General features: G+C 42.9%; 1 long non-coding RNA gene across 1 annotated transcript in view; it reads right to left on the bottom strand.

The window, feature by feature from the left end:
- Window positions 1–16,269, bottom strand: part of LOC138651353 (uncharacterized) — a 38,963-nt gene that overhangs the window by 15,804 nt on the left and 6,890 nt on the right. The window contains exon 2 of the long non-coding RNA XR_011315473.1: window positions 4,739–4,923. This is a non-coding gene — a long non-coding RNA (uncharacterized lncRNA). The remainder of the gene's footprint in view (window positions 1–4,738; window positions 4,924–16,269) is intronic.

The following is a 16,269-nucleotide window of genomic DNA, read 5'->3' as shown; positions in this document are numbered from 1 at the left end:
ATGTGCGGCGGTTCCTGAAGATTGAGGTCCTGAGACGGCAGAGGCCTGTGGCCTACAAGGGAGTGTCATGTATCCCACACACATCCGTACACGGGAACCACAACATGATTTTCCTGTAATGTGCCAGAGCGTTATGGAGCAGTTACTCGTCCGCTCCTACCAGCCCTCAGTCAGTTTACACCTGCTTAGACCTTTTTTGGAGGTAATACTGGAAACACCCTTAAAGGGAATCTGTCAGCAGGTTTTTGCTATGTAATCTGACAGCACCACAATGTAAGAACAGAGACCTTGATTCAAGTGATGTGTCACTTAGTTTACTGGGTGCAACAGTTGTGATTGAGCCGTAGTTTTCTATGCTGCAGGTTGAGCAGAGCTCAGTTGTTGATCTATGTATAACCTTTCCCTCACCACATCTATCTGTGTACATTGCATAGTGAAAGCTACTAATCAGTGCTGGGGGAGGGGTTGGACTACCCTGCACCTGCAAGTTGTCCTGTAATGATAATCTTATGCTGATAAATGCTGATTGTATTGAAACTGCAAAACAGACCAGTAAGTAACACATCCCTGTAATCAAGGACTCTGCTCCTACAATAGGATGCTCTCCGTTTACAAAGCAAAAATTTGATGACAGATTCCCTTGAACCTTCCACTTTGGAGATTCCTTGACTGTGTTGGGTCTCATTAACTTTGGCGTCTGAAGACAGAATTAATTTAGGAGTCAGATCTTTGGTTGAAAATTACAACATTATATACTGTAGTTATATGGGGTTCAATTATTGCTTTTGCGACCTAAATGTTTTCTTTGGGGTCTGGCATTTTCTAACTATGCCCCTTCTTTCACCTGATTGAGCATAAAGCAATATCATTTTATAATTGTTATATTTGAGGTTTTATACTGTAAATAAGGATACGAGATACCTGGGACAGCAGTGGGACTTTTAATTCCTCGTGGATTTTTGATATTTCATTCTTGTGCTGTATTTTATGGAAAGAAAATAAAGTTTACAGGGTGTTTTGGTTGTGCTGGATCTGCTTCTTTTGGATTGCCCTATTTGCTGTGGATTTGAGATCCCGTGCACTCATCGGGACAGGTGAGATGGTTATCTAATTTATCATGGTATAGGTAGTAACAGCAGGGTGTCAATGTTAAAGGATAAATAGTTGTGCTGTTTTAGAAGCTGGGGATGTCTACAGAATTAAGGGGCCAAAAATATAAGGGGCTGAAAATGCAGAAAACATTATAGTTCTCGAGAAGTTGTCATGGTGGTTGGGGCAGAGAGAATAGCAAAGAATATGTCTGGAATAAGAGAATAAGTCTCTAGATTGAATCTTCATTCTGCCTGTGATGTTATCTCACTAGTATTTTATTTTCTTGAATAGTGTGACCTCAATCTAGTGGTGGTATTATTGGTTTGTACAATTTGGGGTAATTGGGTTGGGGATACAGCAATGGCAATAACTGATGCTTTTCTACAAAAAGGAACACGTAACATTGGGCAGCACGGTGGCTCAGTGGTTAGCACCTCAGCTTTGCAGCGCTGGAGTCCTGGGTTTAAGTCCTATCAAGGACAACATCTGCAATGAGTTTGTATGTTCTCCCCGTGTTTGTGTGGGTTTCCTCCGGGTTCTCCGGTTTCCTCCCACATTCCAAAGACATACTGATAGGGAAAGTAGATTGTGAGCCCCATCGGGGACAGTGATGATAATGTGTGCAATCTGTAAAGCGCTGTAGAATATGTCAGCGCTATATAAAAATAAAAATTATTATTAACATTTCTATGTAACCATAGATTGCGCTTACGAAATCAATTCCATTGGTGGGTCCTCGGCTGACATTGTCTCCAGCAAGATCACTTTTAAAAGTAATCTATTGCTAGATTCGATAAGCTTAAAGGGGATCTGTCACCAGGATTTTACTTTGTAGTCTGATGTAGGGGCAGAGATCCTTATTCCAGCGATTTGTCACTTATGGGCTGCACGCCGTCATTTTGGCTAAAATCCATGTTTTCTTTGCTGCAGATCTAGCAGTTTTAAAGCTGAGCTGTGTATAACCTCGCCCACACCACTGATTGACAGCTTTTTGTATACACTGTACATAGGCAGAAAGCTGCCAATTAGTGGTGGGGGAGTGGTTGGACAGAGCAGGACTACATGGCATGAGGCAACTAGTCCTCTAGTCATAATCTCCTGCAGATAAAACTCTAATTTTAATGAAACTAGAGAAAGCAGCCCAGTAAGTGACACATCACTGAAATCAAGGTCTCTGATGTTACATTATGATTGTCACAGATTAGAAAGCAAAAACCTGCTGACAAATTCGCTATTAATATGTTTTAACACTGATTGATACAACAGAATATTCAGGAGAAACGTAAGTCATGTTCCTCCTGAATTTCCAGCATCGACATGGCCGCAAGACATTGTGTGGATGTATGAATACTCCATCATCGAATCATCCGGATCCGGGATATGTGCGAGTTAGATTCCACTTTGGAGCTGCCACAACTAGAGCTGCTAATTAGCTACATTTCGATAATGGTCTTGACAGAACATAATTTGCTGCCCATCAGCTTGGTTTGGCGAGTATTAGGTCTATTTTCGTCTTATGACCTCTACTTTGCTGGTTTTATGTATTTTTATTTCATTTTTGCCTTAGGAAGAAATTGAGATAAACCGGAGCACGTAACGTGACACTGCTCTGCTCTATTATGGGAATGGCACTTCCACGAAAAAGGGGGAAAATTTCCATAATGACTTAATATAAGGGATTTGCTCATAATGCAATTCCATAAAATTCTAGTTAAAGCGGCTTCAAAGCAGAGATTCATTTTAAAAATGATGCAATTATTAGCATGATTGGATGCTGCCTACTTGTGGACAAATCAGTCTGTATTAAGTCCAGTAATTTTTGCAGGCAGCTCAATAAGAAAATGTCTCTGCCTGCATGGCTCATCTGTTTGCACAGGCCGTATTGCGATCTTTGCAGCACAGTAATAAGCAGTGGTGTAATTTGTTATGGCAAAGTATGTACACACCAGAAATATCCCCCTGGCACTGACCAAGAATAGAAAAAGGTGAAACTGCGCCAATTAAACTCTTTAAACATTGACCTAGTTTTTTTTTTTTTTCAAGAAGTACTAGTGACGTTGGAAGGAAGCATGGATCACAAACCACTAGCATGCACGGCACTTGATATAATCTATGGTACCTTGTTTTGCCTCAAGTAATTTTCTGTTTCTCGGTGAATATTAATCAAGATCATGCATCCAATGTTTTAATTGACAGAACCAAATACATAATTTTTCCCGGATCCCACCCAACCACACCAGCAAAACTATCCATCACGTTACACATTTTCACACTTTTCCAAGTCGGCCTCCCTTCTTTATGCCATCAATGACCACAAACGTTCGTAATGCACTGTTCTCACTCAAAGGACTCAAGCACAGCCTGGCAATTCGTGTTGTTATATGGAGAGTTGTACAAAAGTTGTTTGTTCCCCCAAATTTCACTACAGTCAATTTTTATAGGAAACCAGGTAACCTTCCAGTTTGTTTTAGGAGGGTGGAAGTGAATCAGAGTGCCGGAGGAAGTGAATCAGAGTGCCGGAGGCAACTCACAGAGAAGATACAAACTGCAATCAGATTTTGCCCTTGGTCAGATTCAAACCAAGGACCCCAAAGCTGCAAAGAAACAATGCTAGCCGAAGTGCTACCGAATATTCAAGTGTATTACCACCTCCTGCTCAAAAACATTTCCCATTTCTACTCATCCCTCAACCTTGAGTCTTATCAAAATGCTGGCAAATGCTGGGATTACAGCCAAATCCTCCTATGTGGTCTCCTCTCTAACACCCTTGCACCCCTTAAACCATTCTCAATTCTGCCACCCGGTCCCTTGTCTGGCTATCCAATACGTTTCAACACACTGATACATACTACATACAAGGCTGCCCACAACTCTCTCTCTGTAAAGGGGCTGTCGGACCCCACCTATCTGATATTGATGACTTAATGGGAAACTGTCACCCCATTTGAGCTATCCAACCTATTAATATGGGCATACAGGTTATACACTGCGGAAAAAAATAATCCCTGTATGCCTCCTATCCAATGCCTTGTTGTAAGACAGAAAGAGACAGTGAGACCAGAGATTACTTGTGGACAAGTAGCCAGAGATGGTTGTTCACCACTTTGATATTGATGACCTAACCTTTGCTTAAAGGGAATCTGTTGCCATATTTTGTGCTATTTAACCTATTAGTATGGGCATACAGATTATAAACTGCTAAAAAGTCATATGTGTGTGCCTCAAGGATGATGCCTTGTTGTAGAAAAATTTGCTACTATCGCTATTTGTAAATGAGTACTTCCAGGCTATGGGGCGGACGTTGCCCAGATGATGGCGCTGCCTCCTCTCTTCATTATTCTATCTTTTTCCTTCCACATCGTCACTCTGTCCCTGTGACGTCAGGTGTGTGGTCGGAAATCTCGCGCCTGCGCATTTCGACTGCAATCGCTCCTCTTCAGTGTGCAGACAAAGGTGCACTCCCGACTTCCTTCCTCCTTCCCTGCAGAGTAAGAATGTAATTTCCTATGCCCCAGTTTAAACGGAACCTGTCACCCCGTTTTTTCAGTACGAGATAAAAATACTGTTAAATAGGGCCTGAACTGTGCGTTACTATAGTGTATTTTGTGTACCCTGATTCCCCACCTATGCTGCCGAAATAACTTACCAAAGTCGCCGTTTTCGCCTGTCAATCAGGCTGGTCAGGTCATATGGGCGTGGCGACATCGCTGTTTCTTCCCCCAGATCTTGCATCTCTTTCCATTGGTGGTGTAGTGGTTTGCGCATGCCCATTTTCTGAATCCACTGGGCAGAAGAAAAAACTCTTCGTGGACTGGATTTACTGTGGATTTTCTGCAATAAAATCCACAATGGAAAAATCCTTAATAATTTTTGCATATTCCGTTTAAAAAATGAGAAAACTTGTTGTGAAAGTCAACAAAAATTGCGAGTCCACAAATCTCAAATCCACAGTGCCACTCAATTTATACTGTGGATTTTCTCCTCAATCTAGGAATTACATTTTATAAAGTTCCAACCACAACTGTGGTGCTGAAGACGCGGACAGAATATTAACAGCATCTATGACTGTGGGAATGTACCCTTATATTTTAATGTTATTTTTTTTTTCCATCAGGAGGCTCAGGTATAAGCCTAAGTACAGACATTGCGTATTTCCCGAATAGATATCCTTGCAGGAAATCAGCAACATTATATAATACCAGCTAATTAGATCAGGTTTCAGAAAATATTGCAGATATTTTCTCACCTTTAATTGACCTACAATGCAGACTTTCAAGTCTGCAGCCTGTTTACTCTTTACTCAGATCCAGTTCTTATTTCACCTTTGCAATAAAAAAGGTAAAGCCTGAACCAAATCCACAGCAAAATCCATATTTAACATGCAAGGATTTTGCTGCTGACATGCTATGGAATATCGGAACAAAATATGCAATTTGTGAACTTAAAATAAACATTTCTATTGGAAAAACTCCTAAGATCAGTGTGCTGGCTGTGTACCATACATCGTTCCTGTAACATAAATGGTATATACAGTGCCTTGCGAAAGTATTCAGCTCCCTGGAACTTTTCAACCTTGTCCCACATATCATGCTTCAAACATAAAGATACCAAATGTAAATTTGTGGTGAAGAATCAACAACAAGTGGAACACAATTGTGAAGTTGAACAAAATTTATTAATTATTTAAAATTTTTGTGGAATTTCAAAAACCGAAAAGTGGGACGTTCAATATTATTCGGCTCCTTTACTTTCAGTGCAGCAAACCACTCCAGAAGTTCATTGTGGATCTCTGAACGATCCAATGTTGTCCTAAATGCCTAATGATGATAAATATAATCCACCTGTGTGTAATCAAGTCTCCGTATAAATGCACCTGCTCTGTGATAGTCTCAGGGTTCTGTTTGAAGCACAGAGAGCATCATGAAGACCAAGGAACACAACAGGCAGGTCCGTGATACTGTTGTGGAGAAGTTTAAAGCCGGATTGGGATACAAAATGATTTCCAAAACTTTAAACATCCCAAGGAGCACTGTGCAAGCGATCATATTGAAATGGAAGGAGTATCATATCACTGCAAATCTACCAAGACCCGGCCGTCCCTCTAAACTTTCACCTCAAACAAGGAGAAGACTGATCAGAGATGCAGCCAAGAGGCCCATGATCACTCTGGATGAACTGCAGAGATCTACAGCTGAGGTGGGACAGTCTGTCCATAGGACAACAATCAGTCGTACACTGCACAAATCTGGCCTTTATGGAAGAGTGGCAAGAAGAAAGCCATTTCTCAAAGATATCCATAAAAAGTGATGTTTAAAGTTTGCAACAAGCCACCTGGGAGACACACCAAACATGTGGAAGAAGGTGCTCTGGTCAGATGAAACCAAAATCGAACATTTTGGCAACAATGCCAAACGATATATTTGGCGTAAAGGCAACACAGCTCATCACCCTGAACACACCATCCCCACTGTCAAACATGGTGGTGGCAGCAGCATGGTTTGGGCCTGCTTTTCTTCAGCAGGGACAGGGAAGATGGTTAAAATTGATGGGGAGATGGATGGAGCCAAATAAAGGACTATTCTTGAAGAAAACCTGTTGGAGTCTGCAAAAGACCTGAGACTGGGACGGAGATTTGTCTTCCAACTAGACAATGATCCCAAATATACAGGTCCTTCTCAAAAAATTAGCATATAGTGTTAAATTTCATTATTTACCATAATGTAATGATTACAATTAAATTTTCATATATTATAGATTCATTATCCACCAACTGAAATTTGTCAGGTCTTTTATTGTTTTAATACTGATGATTTTGGCATACAACTCCTGATAACCCAAAAAAGCTGTCTCAATAAATTAGCATATCAAGAAAAGGTTCTCTAAACGACCTATTACCCTAATCTTCTGAATCAACTAATTAACTCTAAACACATGCAAAAGATACCTGAGGCTTATATAAACTCCCTGCCGGGTTCATTACTCAAAACCCCCATCATGGGTAAGACTAGCGACCTGACAGATGTCAAGAAGGCCATCATTGACACCCTCAAGCAAGAGGGTAAGACCCAGAAAGAAATTTCTCAACAAATAGGCTGTTCCCAGAGTGCTGTATCAAGGCACCTCAATGGTAAGTCTGTTGGAAGGAAACAATGTGGCAGAAAACGCTGTACAACGAGAAGAGGAGACCGGACCCTGAGGAAGATTGTGGAGAAGGACCGATTCCAGACCTTGGGGAACCTGAGGAAGCAGTGGACTGAGTCTGGTGTGGAAACATCCAGAGCCACCGTGCGCAGGCGTGTGCAGGAAATGGGCTACAGGTGCCGCATTCCCCAGGTAAAGCCACTTTTGAACCATAAACAGCGGCAGAAGCGCCTGACCTGGGCTACAGAGAAGCAGCACTGGACTGTTGCCAAGTGGTCCCAAGTACTTTTTTCTGATGAAAGCAAATTTTGCATGTCATTCGGAAATCAAGGTGCCAGAGTCTGGAGGAAGACTGGGGAGAAGGAAATGCCAAAATGCCTGAAGTCCAGTGTCAAGTACCCACAGTCAGTGATGGTGTGGGGTGCCATGTCAGCTGCTGGTGTTGGTCCACTGTGTTTCATCAAGGGCAGGGTCAATGCTTTATGGTGATGAAGATTTCATTTTTCAGCACGACCTGGCACCTGCTCACAGTGCCAAAACCACTGGTAAATGGTTTACTGACCATGGTATTACTGTGCTCAATTGGCCTGCCAACTCTCCTGACCTGAACCCCATAGAGAATCTGTGGGATATTGTGAAGAGAAAGTTGAGAGACGCAAGACCCAACACTCTGGATGAGCTTAAAGGGAACCTGTCACCCCGTTTTTTGAGATTGAGCTATAAATACTGTTAAATAGGGCCTGCGCTGTGTGTTCCTATAGTGTATGTAGTGTACCCCGATTCCCCATGTATGCTGAGAAATAACTTACCAAAGTCGCCGTTTTCGCCTGTCAATCAGGCTGGTCAGGTCGGGAGGGCGTGGTGACATCGGTGGTTCTTCCTCAGCTTTACGTTGGTGGCGTAGTGGCGTAGTGGTGAAGACACAGCGCGCGATCTGCGCTGTAATCCCTTGCATCGGTGGGGGCGGCCATCTTCCTGGGGCCGCGCGTGCGCAGATCGAGTGCTCTGCTGCACGGGGCTTCAGGAAAATGGCCGCGGGATGCCGCGCGTGCGCATTAGAGATCGCGGCGGCCATTTTCCCAAAGCCGAGATGCAAACTCGGCTTTGGGAAAATGGCCGCCGCGATCTCTAATGCGCACGCGCGGCATCCCGCGGCCATTTTCCTGAAGCCCCGTGCAGCAGAGCACTCGATCTGCGCACGCGCGGCCCCAGGAAGATGGCCGCCCCCACTGATGCAAGGGATTACAGCGCAGATCGCGCGCTGTGTCTTCACCACTACGCCACTACGCCACCAACGTAAAGCTGAGGAAGAACCACCGATGTCACCACGCCCTCCCGACCTGACCAGCCTGATTGACAGGCGAAAACGGCGACTTTGGTAAGTTATTTCTCAGCATACATGGGGAATCGGGGTACACTACATACACTATAGGAACACACAGCGCAGGCCCTATTTAACAGTATTTATAGCTCAATCTCAAAAAACGGGGTGACAGGTTCCCTTTAAGGCCGCTATTGAAGCATCCTGGACCTCCATAACATCTCAGCAGTGTCACAGGCTGATTGCCTCCATGCCACGCCGCATTGAAGCAGTCATTTCTGCCAAAGGATTCCCGACCAAGTATTGAGTGCATAACTGAACATTATTATTTGATGGTTTTTTTGTTTGTTATTAAAAAATACTTTCATTTGATTGGATGGGTGAAATATGCTAATTTATTGAGACAGGTTTTTTGGGTTATCAGGAGTTGTATGCCAAAATCATCAGTATTAAAACAATAAAAGACCTGACAAATTTCAGTTGGTGGATAATGAATCTATAATATATGAAAGTTTAATTGTAATCATTACATTATGGTAAATAATGAAATTTAACACTATATGCTAATTTTTTGAGAAGGACCTGTAAAGCAAAATCTACAATGGAATGGTTCACAAATAAACGTCTCCAGGTGTTAGAATGGCCAAGTCAAAGTCCAGACCTCAATCCAATCGAGAATCTGTGGAAAAAGCTGAAAACTGCTTTTCACAAACGATCTCCATCAAACCTCACTGAGCTCGAGCTGTTTGCCAAGGAAGAACGGGCAAGAATTTCAGTCTCTCGATGTACAAAACTGATAGAGACAGACCCAAAGTGACTTGCAGCTGTAATCGCAACAAAAGGTGGCGCAGCAAAGTATTATGTTAAAGGGGCCAAATAATATTGCACGCCCCACTTTTCAGTTTTTGAATTTCCCCAAAAATTTAAAGTAACCAATAAATTTCGTTCAACTTCACAATTGTGTTCCACTTGTTGTTGATTCTTCACCAAAATATACATTTGGTATCTTTATGTTTGAAGCATGACATGTGTGAAAAGGTTGAAAAGTTCCAGGGGGCTGAATACTTCCGCAAGGCACTTTATATCCCCCATCCTGGGCAAGATCCTGAGATATTACATATACAGTGGGGCAAAAAAGTATTTAGTCAATCTGCAATAGTGCAAGTTCCACCACTTAAAAAGATGAGAGGCGTCTGTAATTTTCATCATAGGTAGACCTCAACTATGGGAGACAAACTGAGAAAAAAAAAATCCAGAAAATCACATTGTCTGTTTTTTTTAACATTTTATTTGCATATTATGGTGGAAAATAAGTATTTGGTCAGAAACAAACAATCAAGATTTCTGGCTCTCACAGACCTGTAACTTCTTCTTTAAGAGTCTCCTCTTTCCTCCACTCATTACCTGTAGTAATGGCACCTGTTTAAACTTGTTATCAGTATAAAAAGACACCTGTGCACACCCTCAAACAGTCTGACTCCAAACTCCACTATGGTGAAGACCAAAGAGCTGTCAAAGGACACCAGAAACAAAATTGTAGCCCTGCACCAGGCTGGGAAGACTGAATCTGCAATAGCCAACCAGCTTGGAGTGAAGAAATCAACAGTCGGAGCAATAATTAGAAAATGGAACACATACAAGACCACTGATAATCTCCCTCGATCTGGGGCTCCACGCAAAATCCCACCCCGTGGGGTCAGAATGATCACAAGAACGGTGAGCAAAAATCCCAGAACCACGCGGGGGGACCTAGTGAATGAACTGCAGAGAGCTGGGACCAATGTAACAAGGCCTACCATAAGTAACACACTACGCCACCATGGACTCAGATCCTGCAGTGCCAGACGTGTCCCACTGCTTAAGCCAGTACATGTCCGGGCCCGTCTGAAGTTTGCTAGAGAGCATTTGGATGATCCAGAGGAGTTTTGGGAGAATGTCCTATGGTCTGATGAAACCAAACTGGAACTGTTTGGTAGAAACACAACTTGTCGTGTTTGGAGGAAAAAGAATACTGAGTTGCATCCATCAAACACCATACCTACTGTAAAGCATGGTGGTGGAAACATCATGCTTTGGGGCTGTTTCTCTGCAAAGGGGCCAGGACGACTGATCCGGGTACATGAAAGAATGAACGGGGCCATGTATCGTGAGATTTTGAGTGCAAACCTCCTTCCATCAGCAAGGGCATTGAATATGAAACATGGCTGGGTCTTTCAACATGACAATGATCCAAAGCACACCGCCAGGGCAACGAAGGAGTGGCTTCGTAAGAAGCATTTCAAGGTCCTGGAGTGGCCTAGCCAGTCTCCAGATCTCAACCCTATAAAAAACCTTTGGAGGGAGTTGAAAGTCCGTGTTGCCAAGCGAAAAGCCAAAAACATCACTGCTCTAGAGGAGATCTGCATGGAGGAATGGGCCAACATACCAACAACAGTGTGTGGCAACCTTGTGAAGACTTACAGAAAACGTTTGATCTCTGTCATTGCCAACAAAGGATATATTACAAAGTATTGAGATGAAATTTTGTTTCTGACCAAATACTTATTTTCCACCATAATATGCAAATAAAATGTTAAAAAAACAGACAATGTGATTTTCTGGATTTTTTTTCTCAGTTTGTCTCCCATAGTTGAGGTCTACCTATGATGTAAATTACAGACGCCTCTCATCTTTTTAAGTGGTGGAACTTGCACTATTGCTGACTGACTAAATACTTTTTTTGCCCCACTGTATGTACATACATATTGTATATATGTACATACATACATACATACATACATACATAGTCATGGCCAAAAGTATTGACACCCCTGCAATTCTGTCAGATAAAACTCCTTTTCTTCCTGAAAATGATTGCAAACACAAATTCTTTCTTATTATTCTCTTCATTTAATTTGTCTTAAATGAAAAAACATAAAAAGAATTGTCCTGAAGCCAAATTGGATATAATTCCACACCAAACATAAAAAAGGGGGTGGACAAAAGTATTGGCACTGTTCGAAAAATCATGTGATGCTTCTCTAATTTGTGTAATTAACATCACCTGTAACTTACCTGTGGCACCTAACAGGTGTTGGCAATAACTAAATCACACTTGCAGCCAGTTGACATGGATTAAAGTTGACAACCTCTGTCCTGTGTCCTTGTGTGTAGCACATTGAGCATGGAGAAAAGAAAGAAGACTAAAGAACTGTCTGAGGACTTGAAACCAAATTGTGAGGAAGCATGTGCAATCTCAAGGCTACAAGTCCATCTCCAAAGACCTGAATGTTCCTGTGTCTACCGTGCGCAGTGTCATCAAGAAGTTTAAAGCCCATGACACTGTGGCTAACCTCCCTAGATGTGGACGGAAAAGAAAAATTGACGAGATTTCAACGCAAAATTGTGCGGATGTTGGATGAAGAACCTCGACTAACATCCAAACAAGTTCAAGTTGCCCTGCAGTCCGAGGGTACAACAGTGTCAACCCGTACTATCCGTCGGCGTCTGAATGAAAAGGGACTGTATGGTAGCAGACCCAGGAAGACCCCACTTCTTACCCCGAGACATAAAAAAGCCAGGCTGGAGTTTGCCAAAACTTACCTGAAAAAGCCGAAAACGTTTTGGAAGAATGTTCTCTTGTCAGATGAGACAAAAGTAGAGCTTTTGGGCAAAGGCATCAACATAGAGTTCACAGGAGAAAAAAAAGAGGCATTCATAGAAAAGAACACGGTCCCTACAGTCAAACATGGCGGAGGCTCCCTGATGTTTTGGGGTTGCTTTGCTGCCTCTGGCACTGGACTGCTTGACCGTGTGCATGGCATTATGAAGTCTGAAGACTACCAACAAATTTTGCAGCATAATGTAGGGCCCAGTGTGAGAAAGCTGGGTCTCCCTCAGAGGTCATGGGTCTTCCAGCAGGACAATGACCCGAAACACACTTCAAAAAGCACTACAAAATGGTTTGAGAGAAAGCACTGGAGACTTCTAAGGTGGCCAGCAATGAGTCCAGACCTGAATCCCATAGAACACCTGTGGAGAGATCTAAAAATGGCAGTTTGGGGAAGGCACCCTTCAAATATCAGGGACCTGGAGCAGTTTGCCGAAGAAGAATGGTCTAAAATTCCAGCAGAGCATTGTAAGAAACTCATTGATGGTTACCGGAAGCGGTTGGTCGCAGTTATTTTGGCTAAAGGTTGTGCAACCAAGTTTTAGGCTGAGGGTGCCAATACTTTTGTCAGGCCCATTTTTGGAGTTTTGCGTGAAATGATCAATGTTTTGCTTTTTGCTTCATTCTCTTTTGTGTTTTTTTCATTTAAGACAAATTAAATGAAGATAATAATACCAAATAATTTGTGTTTGCAATCATTTTCAGGAGGAAAATGAGTATTATCTGACAGAATTGCAGGGGTGTCAATACTTTTGGCCATGACTGTACATACATTCATATATATATACTAGATGGTGGCCCGATTCTAACGCATCGGGTATTCTAGAATATGCATGTCCACGTAGTATATAGTCATACAACAACAGTCGCACTCAAAGAAAGGTTTTCGGAGATTTGATTTTTGTCTCAAAAAATTGTGGTTTTCTTTATTACAAACACAAAAATAAAGGTAGCACCGCAGTGTTTCAAGGTAGTTAACATTTCGACCCACAGGGTCTTTCTCAAACCTTAGAATTGTAGGAGCGGAGCAAAGGACTTAGATCCCTGGGTGGGTGTAGGAGTCCCGTTCGGGGCTGTAGCTGTGAGGATACTGGTGTCTGCGGTGGTGGTGTAGTGTAGTATATAGCACAGCCACATAGTATATAGCACAGCCACATAGTATATTGCCCAGCTACGTAGTATATTGCCCAGCCACGTAGTATATTGCCCAGTCACTTAGTATATTGCCCAGCCACTTAGTATATTGCCCAGCCACTTAGTATATTGCCCAGCCACGTAGTATATTGCCCAGCCACGTAGTATATTGCCCAGCAACGTAGTATATTGCCCAGTCACGCAGTATATTGCCCAGCGACGTAGTATATTGCCCAGCGACGTAGTATATTGCCCAGTGGCGTAGTATATTGCCCAGTCACGTAGTATGTAATATATTGCCCAGTGACGTGGTATATTGCCCAGTGGCGTAGTATATTGCCCAGCCACGTAGTATGTAGTATATTGCCCAGCCACGTAGTATATTGCCCAGTCACGTAGTATATTGCCCAGCCACTTTGCCCAGCCACGTAGTATATTGCCCAGTCAGTATATTGCCCAGTCACGTACTATATTATATAGCACAGCCCATGTAGTATATTTCACAGCCCATGTAGTATGTAGTATATTGCCCAGCCACGTAGTATGTAGTATATTGCCCAGCCACGTAGTATATTGCCCAGCCACGTAGTATATTATATAGCACAGCCCATGTAGTATATTTCACAGCCCATGTAGTATATTGCCCAGCCTACGTAGTATATAGCAATGTGGGTATCATATCCCTGTTAAAAAAAAGAATTAAAATAAAAAATAGTTATACAATCACCTTCCGGAGCCCCCGATTCCAAGCGAAGCGGTTACCGACGCTCGTCGCACGCTCCGGTCTCAAGAGTGCATTGCGGTCTCACAAGATCGCAGCATGGACCGGTTACCGGAGCGTCGTGAGCGGGAAAGGCCTGTTGTGGATCCGAGGGGCCGACGGACGTTGAGTATATAACGATTTTTTAAATTATTTTTAACATTAGATCTTTTTACTATTGATGCCGCATAGGCAGCATCAATAGTAAAACGTTGGTCACACAGGGTTAATAGCAGCGTTAACCGAGTGCGTTACACCACGGCATAGTGCGGTCGGTTAACGCTGCCATTATACCTGTGTGAGCGCTGACTGGAGGGGAGTACGGAGCGGGCACTTACTGCGGGGAGGAAGGAGCGGCCATGTTGCCGCCGGACTGCGCCCGTCGCTGATTGGTCTTGGCAATGGTCGTGGGTGTTTTGCCACGACCAATCAGCGACTTGGATCCCATGACAGACAGAGGCCACGACCAATGAATATCCGTGACAGACCGAAGGACAGACCGAAGGACAGACAGAAAGACGGAAGTGACCCTTAGACAAATTATATATATATATATATATATATATATATATATATATATATACACACACAGTACAGACCAAAAGTTTGGACACACCTTCCCATTGAAAGATTTTTCTGTATTTTCATGACTATGAAAATTGTACATTCACACTGAAGGCATCAAAACTATGAATTAATACATGTGGAATTATATGCTTAACAAAAAATTGTGAAACAACTGAAATTATGTCTTATATTCTAGGTTCCTCAAAGTAGCCACCTTTTGCTTTGATGACTGCTTTGCACACTCTTGGCATTCTCTTGATGAGCTTCAAGAGGTAGTCACCGGGAATGGTCTTCCAACAATCTTGAAGGAGTTCCCAGAGATGCTTAGCACTTGTTGGCCCTTTTGCCTTCACTCTGCGGTCCAGCTCACCCCAAACCATCTCGATTGGGTTCAGCTCTGTTGACTGTGGAGGCCAGGTCATCTGGCGTAGCACCCCATCACTCTCCTTCTTGGTCAAATAGCCCTTACACAGCCTGGAGGTGTGTTTGGGGTCATTGTCCTGTTGAAAAATAAATGATGGTCCAACTAAACACAAACCAGATGGAATAGCATGCCGCTGCAAGATGCTGTGGTAGCCATGCTGGTTCAGTATGCCTTCAATTTTGAATAAATAACCAACAGTGTCACCAGCAAAGCACCCCCACACCATCACACCTCCTCCTCCATGCTTCCGGTGGGAACCAGGCATGTAGAGTCCATCCGTTCACCTTTTCAGCGTCGCACAAAGACACGGTGGTTGGAACCAATTATCTCAAATTTGGACTCATCAGACCAAAGCACAGATTTCCACTGGTCTAATGTCCATTCCTTGCGTTCTTTAGCCCAAACAAGCCTTTTCTGCTTGTTGCCTGTCCTTAGCAGTGGTTTCCTAGCAGCTATTTTACCATGAAGGCCTGCTGCACAAAGTCTCCTCTGAACAGTTGTTGTAGAGTTGTGTCTGCTGCTAGAACTCAGTGTGGCATTGACCTGGTCTCTAATCTGAGCTGCTGTTAACCTGCGATTTCTGAGGCTCGTGACTCGGATAAACTTATCCTCAGAAGCAGAGGTGACTCTTGGTCTTCCTTTCCTGGGGCGGTCCTCGTGTGAGCCAGTTTCTTTGTAGCGCTTGATGGTTTTTGCAACTGCAGTTGGGGACACTTTCAAAGTTTTCACAAAGTTTTCACAATTTTTCGGACTGACTGACCTTCATTTCTTAAAGTAATGATGGCCACTCGTTTTTCTTTACTTGGCTGCTTTTTTCTTGCCATAATACAAATTCTAACAGTCTATTCAGTAGGACTATCAGCTGTGTATCCACCAGACTTCTGCTCAACACAACTGATGGTCCCAACCCCATTTATAAGGCAAGAAATCCCACTTATTAAACCTGACAGGGCACACTTGTGAAGTGAAAACCATTCCTGGCGACTACCTCTTGAAGCTCATCAAGAGAATGCCAAGAGTGTGCAAAGCAGTCATCAAACCAAAAAGTGGCTACTTTGAAGAACCTAGAATATAAGACATAATTTCAGTTGTTTCACACTTTTTTTAAGTATATAATTCCATGTGTTAATTCATAGTTTTGATGCCTTCAGAGTGAATGTACAATTTTCATAGTCATGAAA

The sequence above is a fragment of the Ranitomeya imitator genome, chromosome 10 (genome assembly GCF_032444005.1).
Source record: "Ranitomeya imitator isolate aRanImi1 chromosome 10, aRanImi1.pri, whole genome shotgun sequence".
NCBI lineage: Eukaryota > Metazoa > Chordata > Amphibia > Anura > Dendrobatidae > Ranitomeya > Ranitomeya imitator.
The sequence above is the reverse complement of the archived record's forward strand: the minus strand, read 5'-3'. Positions and strand labels throughout refer to the sequence as shown.